The sequence below is a fragment of the Heloderma suspectum genome, chromosome 3 (assembly GCF_057233095.1).
Source record: "Heloderma suspectum isolate Gila_16-S chromosome 3, 16-S_ref, whole genome shotgun sequence".
In the NCBI taxonomy this organism is placed as follows: Eukaryota; Metazoa; Chordata; class Lepidosauria; order Squamata; family Helodermatidae; genus Heloderma; species Heloderma suspectum.
Window position 1 is genome coordinate 122,338,422 of NC_139460.1, and position 10,227 is coordinate 122,348,648.

Below are 10,227 nucleotides of genomic sequence, written 5' to 3' on the forward strand. Positions count from 1 at the left end.
AGTATAAGGCAGCTTCCTCTCTTCCTAGGAATGCCCCATTTGGGGGCCTTCTGGTGGTAGAAATACCATTGGTGGTAGATCATTGCCCGAGTTGATAACAGGCTAGATGAGGATGAGCAAGCTGATATTAAATGCAGACAAGATGAAGGTGCTATTGGTCAATAGACAGCCTGGCTCAGGGATTGGGCTTCAACCTGTCCTGGAAGGGGTTGCGGTCCCCTGAAGGGTCAGGTTCATAGCCTGGGAAAGCTCTTTGATCCTACACTGTCCCTTGATTTTCAGGTGCCAGTGGTTGCAGGGCCAGCCCAAAATATTTTGCTGCCTGATGCAAAGCACAAGATGTTGCCCCCTCCCATTCCATGTACATAAACCAACTAGGCTGGCAGTTGAATCATTTTTCCCCACTGGTGATGGAACAGCATCCTCCCCTGCTCTTGAGGGCATCCAGCTAGATTAGGGAGTGCAGACCTGGTCGTGTGGTGTACAAGCTCTTTCCTCCAACACCTTGCTGCTGTCTTCCAGCATCTGCTGCCTGAGGCAACTGCTTCATTCTGCCTAATGATAGGGCTGCCCCTGGGTAGTTGCAAGGAATGCATTTGAATAACTATGTTAGTGCACTAGCTGCAACCATTCCTGAATCAGTCTGAACTGACCACCATTTTATCTATATCGGTTACATTGCAGTTAAGACTACTGCAACACACTCAATGTAGAGCTACTCCTGAAGAGCTAAGCTTCAATCGGTGCAAGATGAGGCAGTGGACACAGTCTTGTGATCATATCACCCTATATTGAAAGATCTGCATTGGTTGCCAATTATTTTCTGGGCTGAATTCTAAGGTGTTGGTCCCAACGTTTAAGTTCTAAATGTCTTTAGTTCTTAGGGCACAATCCTATGTTTGTTTAGATGAGAAAAAAAGTCCTACAACTCCTGCTGGCTGGGGAATGCTGGGAGTTGTAGGACTTTTTTCTGTCTAAATATGCATAGGATTGTGTCCTTAATTCTTGATTATATGATGGACCATGTGTCTTGTTATGAATCTGTCCAGTTATTAAGATCTCTGGGAGAGTCTTTTTAAGGACATCCCCAGTTGCAGAGGCCCGCTTGTTAAGTATATGCAAAAGGGTTTTCTGCCCTGTTGTAGAATCCTCTCTCTTCAGAGCAAAGATTAGTCTCCTCACTCAGTTTTTTTTGGAAAAGAACTAAAACAGATCTCTTTAACTTGGCCTTTAAATTTGTAAATGGTGTGTTTTTTTAAAAAAAATTGTTTCAGTGTTTTAATATGGTTTATTGTTTTTATTTGAATTGTTGTAAACTGCCTTGGTGACATCTGTGGAACGGCAGTATGTAAGTATTATTAAATAAATAAAATCTATGATCATGAAGCAGGTGTAACTGGGGGCTTCCATGGTGGGCATACCCCTGCCCCCCACTGACAGACACTTTTGCCTCATCCTGTTCCTAACCTCACCCAGCCACTGGATCTGGGAGTTAGGTTTCACCATCCAGAGAGGAAAGTGGGCTTTTCCATTTACAGGTTTTCCCCTGAAGATCTTAGGCTGGACATTCTTCTTGGGAACTCGTGTTTTGAGATACATATGTGTGCAAGTGCACGTGCACACACACACACGCGCGTGCGCAATAAAATCACCTGTTTAAAAATTGCATATCTCCTAAATCAGGGGTGGCTCAGAAGATGTTGTTAGACTCCATCTCCCACAAGCCCAGCCAGAATGGCCAATGTTTAGGGATGATGGGAGGTGTAGCCTAACATTATTTGGAGGGTGACATGTTGCCTGCCCCTGACCTAACCACAAAGGGATGAAAAAACAAGAACATTTCCTGACAACAGCCAATAATTAGCCTGAAACCTGAAGTGGGAAGTTTGATTCCTCTGATTAAGTATTGTAGAGCCAGAACTAGTAGTCATTAATAGTGGACTCTGCACTAACTGGTGAAGCCTAGATGGCTGTGGCATCCAGGAGTGCCTTTTACCAGTCAGCTGTGGCCCTGTCTGGAGAGGACAGACATCCCTTCAGTTATCCATCCACAGTGACATCCAGGCTGGACTCTCGCAATGTGCTGTACATGGGGCTGCCTTTGAAAATAGTTCAGAAACCTCAGCTGGTGCAGAATGTGGCCACCCGAGTGTTGGTGGGGGTGAGGCGATTTGTTCATATAACGCCTATACTGCACCAGCTGCACTGGTTATTGGTGTGCTTCCAAGCCCAATTTAAAGCGCTGGTTTTGACCTTTAAATGGTTTGGGACCAATTATTTGAAGGACTGCCTTTCACCCTTATCAGCCTGCCCACACTTCAAGATCAGCAAGAGAGGCTTTTCTCATTTGCCTATCTGTGAGAGCAGTTAGGTGGGTGACCACATGAGAGAGGGCCTTCTCTGCAGTGGCCCCACACCTCTGGAATAAGTTGCCATCAGAGGTCTGCCATGCTCCATCACTGCAGGCTTTTAAGAAAGCCTTGGAAACATATTATTTTACTCTGGCCTTCTCCTGATATGACTGCTGTTTTTGTTGCTGTGTTTATTTTGTTCTTACTGTTTTATTGAGTTTTTACTGCTTTTAATATTGTATCAGTTTTATGTGTTTTATTGTTCTACGCCACCTTGGGAGGGCTTCTGCCCTGAAAGGTGGCCAATAAATATTTTAAATTTAATAAATTTAATCATCTAGCTTTTACAGATTCCCCCTTTTATAGATTTACTGCCACATTTGGCAGTAAAATACATGATTTAGCTTGGTATATTGTTAACTGCAATTTCATCAGAATCTATTCTAGTTTAGTGACATCTTTTTTAAAAATAATGAGACATATAGAAATGGCTGGAGCAGACCTTACTGAAACTTATGGATACTTTTCAGTTGTGTTTCAATGGCTTTAGATCGAGAGGGGCTGCAACCTCTTTGTAAAAATAGCAGGCAAGAAGGAACTTTAAGCAGCCCATTATAGACAAAAGCAAACCATCTAGTGGATACATGTAGCTAGAGTAGGGATTAGCCAGTGCCATGACTTCTGCAAATTATGTGCCTTTCTTGCACACAGCAAGAAATGTGGTAAAGCAATATATAGATCACAGATTGTATGCAGCCCATTGGTAGAAGCCAGGGTTCAGATGGCTTTGGCAGGATCAGTCCCAGCTATATACTTAGTTATTTTCACCATCCAGAGAGGAAACCATGCATCACAGTCAGAAGAAATACAGGACCAGTGTATGTCAGGCTTAATGCTTTGTATTTTATTTAAGTTATTTATTTAAGAAATATTTTAATCTTGTATTGTAAACTGCTTTGAGATGTCTTCTCAGATATGGTAAGCAGTTTATACATTGATTAAATAAAGAACATAAATAAATAGACTGGGCTGAAATGGCCCATCAAATAGGACAAGCAGAACTCACAGAAGTCTAGGCTAGTTTCAAATCCAGAAAGGCAGTCTACAGGCAACGAGTAGGCTGTAGGCAGAAACATGACACTGCAGAAAGACTGTGGGAACCCATAGCATAACTGGAGATGGGACTGTGCTTATTGCTAAGCAGGATACTGAAGGGATCTGGACAATCAACAGAGGAAAGTAAGGCAGGGTCCATCATAGCAGCTCTCAATAGCCTTGTAGGACAGCAAGGTCTAGGCAGGGAAGAATCAGTGGAAAGGCCTATCATTGCTTGCCAGTCTCGGAGTATGTTTCACAAGGGAACCAAAGGTCCTGAAGCAGCTAGTCTTTGGAATCTCTGAGAAGATGACTTCTAATGCAAAGCATTGCACAGAACTCCAACAGAACTCACATTGACATCCCTGCTAACTGCAATCATTGCTGTATAGACCATGGGTTGGAGCCAGACTTCGTCATACTTAAAGTAGACCCATTGAAAGCAATGAGACTTAAGTTAGTCCCATTGATTTCAATGGACCTCCTCTAAGTATGACTAAGGATCCAACCCCGTATGCTTATTATACTAGCTAGGAATCCTTCTTTCTAACAGCACATCTCTAGTTCATAGATGCAGAGATCATGTAGACCTAGCTCGAATGACACGACAGCCCACTGTGACTTAATTTACCCATGGGAGCTGTCATGTCATGCCAGATGCCTGCAGGCACCATTTTTGCATGGTACCTATAAGCACCTGGCTTGACATGTCATGCGAACCCAGGAAACAGGGGCTGCTTGAGGGTTACACAACCCTGAAATAACCCATTGCTTGTTTTCAGGTTATTTTGAGGGTTGCCTAACCCTCAAACAACCCCTGCCACCTGGGTTCGCACAACATGACAAGCCAGAGCAAGCTGGGCACCCATGGGCACCATGCAAAAATGATGCCTGTGGGTGCCCAGCATGACACAAGAGCCCCGTGGGTAAATTAAGTCACAGTGGGCTGTCATGTCATGCAAACCAGGCCATAGCATCTTGAATAGACAAATAGCTCCAAACATATTGCTTTCAGGACTCATGGTTTCTAAGCAAATCTCATGCCTTGAGTGGAATGGGTCATGAAACTTGAGGAGTTTGCCACAAGACACCTACATGCACACATATACTGATTCAAGTAACCAGCAATGATATTAACCACGTAGAAGTTAACAATGAGTCCGGTGAACTGCATTCTGCCATTAGAACCAGAAATCAGGGGCAGTAGGTTCTATGGCTTATACTCAGAAAATGGCTAAGAAGATTGATCTGAAACTTGGCAGTACAGGAGAGATTAGTTTGAGGGTGGTCTGTGTTGATTGTAAAGTAGAAAGGGTAAGAAATTGCTTCTTTATAGGAATTTAAAGTTTGATGAGTACAGCAGTTTGACATGGATTGTTTGATAGGCCAGTTTCTCTGTACAGGATCTTTTGGGGAAAAGTTTGTCAGGTCAGGTCAGGGAAAAGGTCTAGTACAGGGACAGTCCATGTGACCCAGGACACCTTTCTTGATGCCCAACAAGATGTCCCTTTCTTTTTTAATTAACACATTTTCTTACCAGCATCTGGGATTGCCGTGAAAAATATTTCTGATGGTGCTGAAAACTGTGGGTTCAACAGTTTACTGTGTTGGGGCTTAGACTCCACATCTACATTGTACTCAGAATTTGGGGCAGGTTACTTGTCCGTTGCCTTGCCTCACATGGCAGCCATTTTGTGCTGATGCCCAGGACAGTTTCTCAAATTATCAAATGTGCCCACAGCCCAAAATGTTTGACTACCCCAGTCTAGTATGCGCTGTGCCCTAGTAGTAGTGTAACATGTTTGTAGTTTTTCTTTTAAATGCTGTCGTTGTTGTTGTTGTGAAAGGGAATAAGAGGGTTAAGAGGTATTGCCCCCAAATACCCTACTCCCTGCAGTGTGGGCAGCAAACAAATTACCCAGTAGACTGCCGCCACCTCTTAACATCCAAACCCAGCTTGAACCAGGCGATACTCAGACCTTTCAGGACACACTTGGGGCACAGAAATAAGGGTTCAAGCCAACATCCTTTATTTCACACCCGAAGCCCCAAATTCTGAACAGTAGCAAGACCAAAGCAGAAAGCTCTGAATTCACTACTGAAGCTTAAGTGGAATAAAGTTGTGAAAGTTTGAGGCCTACAGAAGCAAAGGGGGAAAAGGGTAAGAAGGGCACCAAGGTAAAAACGCATTGAGACCTCTGTCTATTATAGGAGAGGCTTTGTGGGAATGGATATAGTGGGCCCCTTCAATAAATCCATACACAGAGGGGAAAAAATACATCCTCACAGAGGTAGGATTTTTCCACAAGGTACCCAGAAGCTGTGGCACTGGTCTCTAGAGTAGAGCTGTGCACTGCTTTGGTCTGGAGTCTGAGCTCCAAGCCAAAGTGGGGCACTTCAGGGTGCCTTGTGCCACCTCCAAGTCGAGGAGGAAGGACCCTGAAGCAGCCTGAAGTGGGTTGGCTCACTCTGAAGCTCTTCGGTGTGCTTTGGTGTGATCCAGAAGCCCAGTCACACCGCCACCTCTGCCCAACTCCCAACTCCTTACCTGGGTCCTCTGGATGTACAGCAGCAGCTGTCTTGTTGTTCTGGAGGGGGAAGCCATTTTTAAAATGGCAGCTCCCTGTATTTCTGGAAATAGATCCTGCAGGATCTATTCCAGGAAATACAGAGGCTCATCATTTTAAAAATGACTCCCCTTCCAGAACAAGATGGCTGCTGGCACGTGTCCGGAGGGCCCAGGAGCTGGCACCAGCAGCTCCCCCAGCAGCAGCAGCTCCCCTGGTGTTGGTGGCACCCGGAAAAAGATGGCTGGCAGCATAAGGGCCCAGGTAAGGAGCTGGGAGCTACGCAGCACATCAGGGGGTGGGGTGGGGTGGGGTGGGGATTCAGATTCTGAATCCCACTCCAGGTCCATAGGCTGAAGCTGGTCACCCCACCCAATCAATCCAAAGCCAATCGGTCCCACCTCGGAAACTCTGAAGTGGCCTCTGAGGTGGATCAGGGGTTCCATGCACAGTAGCTGAGGTTTTGCTGGGAATGTTATTTAGAACAGGATTTCCCTCAAGAGATTTTGACAGATTGTGGAAAGAACTTTCTCTCTGAGATAATGGAATGTCTGTTGAAATGTTGTGGGGTAAAACACTTGAAAACTACTGCTTACCACCCCCAATGCAATGGATTGGTCGAGAGATTGGTCACCCCTAAGGGAATGATTAAGGCTTATGTAAGCACAACCCCTAATGACTGGGATGACAAACTGAAACACCTACTCTTTACTTAATAGAGAAGTTCCTCAGGAGTGAATAGGATTCTCATCCTTTGAGCTATTGTATGGCAGAAGAGTGAGAGGCCCTCTTGATCTCCTAAAAGAAAACTGGGAAGGTAAACCGGTGAAAAACAAAACTTCTGTGGTGGACTATGTGCTGAATCTCAGACAAAATGATACTCTGTAAACTGATTCAAACAAATGTAACAAAGGCCCAGGAGGTGCAAAAGTTCTGGTATGATCAAACTGCATGCTCCAGAGTATTTGAGGTGGGGGATCAAGTAATGATCTTTCTTCCCCTGCGCAAAGATAAGGTCAAAGCTGCTTGGGAAGGCTCCTATGTAATCAGAGCCAAATTGGATGAAATGTTACATTAGGGGTTACCAGACCCTCATTAAGCCCCTGGTTCGCACCAGTCATGCTGGTCAAAAACCCAATAATACCATAAAATCCATTCTGTGTGGATTACAGGAAATTAAATTCAATTGACTAGGCCAGATGCATATCCAATGCCCTGAACGGACACCCTTTTAGATCAGCTGGGAGCAGCTAAAATCATTTCTACTATTGATCTGTGCAAGGGATTTTGGCAGATGAACTTGGGAGGAGGCTGCCAAGCCCAAAACAGCATTTGTCACTCCAGATGGGTTAAATGAGTTTAACATTTTGTCTTTTGGTTTGAGGAACTCACCCATGTCCTTTCAAAGGTTAACTAACCAATTGCTGAACGTATTAGATGAATTCACAGTCGTATTTATCGATGACATCACCATATTTAGCCAAAATGTGGAAGACCACTTGGTCCATTTAAGAACTTTATTAAATGCTATATGTGATGATGGTCTCACAGTAAAACTGAGCAAATGTCAATTTAGTATTCCTGTTGTGGGACACAAGGTGCAAAATGGTCATATAACACTTTTATGGGACAAAGTTGAAGCTATTAAAGCTGGGAACATACCTAAAACCAAGAAACAGGTTAGATCATTCTTGGGACTTGCTGGACATTATAGGAAATTTGTGCCCCATTTTGGGGAAATTGCTGGTGCTTTATCTGATTTAACAAATAAATGTAAACTTGATAAGATTGTGTGGAACTGCTGAATGTCAGGAAGCTTTTGACAAACTTAAGGACATTTTAATTTCAAGGCCAATGTTAAAGGCACCTGATTTTGGACATACATTTATTGTAGCCACAGATGCTTCAGAAACTGGCATTGGAGCTGTATTGCTACAGGAACATGACTCTGTCAAATACCCAGTAGCCTTCCTGAGTAGGAAACTCTTTCCAAGGGACAGGAACTTGTCCACCATCCAGAAATAATGTTTGGCAGTCATGTGAGCTCTGAACAAGCTCAAACCCTGTATTTTTGAACAGGAATTTACTTTATGGACTGCCTTGCAATGGATACAGACTATGCAAAATACCAACTCAAAGCTCCAGAGATGGTCCTGGAAGTTGCAGGAATTCCAGATGAACATTGAGCATGTTCTGGGGAAGGAGATTATCACTGATGCTCTATCCCAGACGTAAAGATTGTTTAGTTGCCTTCTGTTAAGTTGGATGTTTCACAATTCTCCTCAGTTTTTCCACTTTAAAAGAATGGGGAGAAGATATGAAGGTCTGAGACCTACAGAGGTAAAGGGGGAAAAGGTCAGGCTTAGAGACCTGAAGTTTTTTGTTGGGAGGGGGTATCTGTGAAAGGAGCAGGTTCATTTCCCCCATTAAGTTTCATTTCTTCAGGTTTGAAGCAGTACTTCTGGTTTTGTGGGAGGAGGGTATAAAAAGAGAGTCAGAAAGACCAGAGCTGTAAGAGCAGTCAGGGAGACTAGAGCCTGAAGGGAGAGCAGGAAGAAGCAGCCTGGAGAAGTCTTAGTACAGCTAGGGTAAAAGAACTTGAGTTTTGCAACATTTATTTTCTCTTAATGCCGTTTGTATCACTTAGCTCTATTGTGGAAATACCTTTAGTTGTGATTTGCTTGCTTTAATTTACCAGTAAACTGTTGTGGTTAAACCCTATGTCTAGAGCGGCAATCACCCCACACCTATAGCCTAAGCCCCATGTTACTGGGAAGTGGAAGGTGGGACTCTTGGGGAGGCAAGAGATCCTTAAGAAGGAGTTGCTCAGGGGCCCAGGTCATAAGGGGACCCTGACAAAAGTACACACAAACTTTGAAATAGATGCAATGTTGGGGGAAATGGGTAAAAAAAGCTGTACCAATATCAAGAGAACATCAGAGAAAACCCAAAGCAATCAGAGAAATCCTCTAAATAATAGAAACCTTTTGGAACACTAGAGAAACCTGTTGAAGCAATAATGCAGGCAAAAACAATAAAGTACTGCATAGCATAGCCTATACTTTACCAGAGTAAGGCTCTTCCTATAGGACAGGGCCCAACTGAGGATACCAAAGCTAATAGGCCCAAAAAACAGTTAGCAGACAAAGACTGAAGGCTAGATGGCGACCGTAGCCCCCTTAGTCTTATACTCCCCTGCCAGACCGTTGTGGTCTGTGAGGTCAGCTTCTATAGCCAATCAGTGTCGGGTTGAGTAAGTACCTCAGCTTCCAGGAGGGGAGGTGGGAGTGACAAGCTCTCACTGCAACCCAGCTGAAATCTGTCAGTCTAATTTTGGCAGAAATTCAGCTCCAACCTGGAAGACCTGGAGACTAGAAAACTTTATATGATAACGCACACAGGCAGGGTTAACAAGCGTGTGCCAGCCCCTCCTCATGAAATGGAACGTGCTACCAGCTGCTATATCTCCAAAAGAAAATGGATTTCTTGATGCTGATGATGATTAGGTCCATTTTATCCTATGGAAGTTCATAAGGTTTTTCCCTGGGCATACCCAGAAGGATCCTGTAGGAGGGAAGGAGTATAAGGCGAGTGAATATGGCTAGTCACCAGGGAGACAGAAGAGGAGGGGAGCAGGGAGCCGTTATTATGTCAGTTAAGGTTTTAGGCAGTTGGGAGACAGTGAGGTTTGTGGGGGAAATAGCTGCAGTATTAATTCTAATTTAACAGCTGTTGCTGTTATTGTACTGCAGGGGTTGGGAACCAAACTGAGGGCTTTTTTTAAAAGTATATCTTATTATTTTGTCAGTTTTAAGCTTAGATAGTTGGGAGACACTAAGGTTTTGTAGAGAAATCAGAGCTGCACATTCATTCTACTTTAAACATATAAGAGAGTGCAGTCTTAAAAGATTGCCCTCCACCCATCCAATACTTTGCCAGTGTCCTGCCAGCAACAGCTGTACAGGGAGGGAAGAATGGTAGAGACTTTTACAGCTTCACCATCCTCCTTTAAAAGCATTTTTAGCTAGACAGGCCTCTGAGCCAGTGTAGCTTCCTCACATCCCTGGGGGTGGGGGCCAGAATGGAGAGGCTTTAGGATCCTGCTCTCCTCCTCCTTCTCTTCCCCGTGCACTGGTATGCCCCCTTTCCCCCCTCCCCATCCTCTCCCAAGGTTGCCATTGCAGTCTTGGAAAGATGAGACATGGTGGAAAATG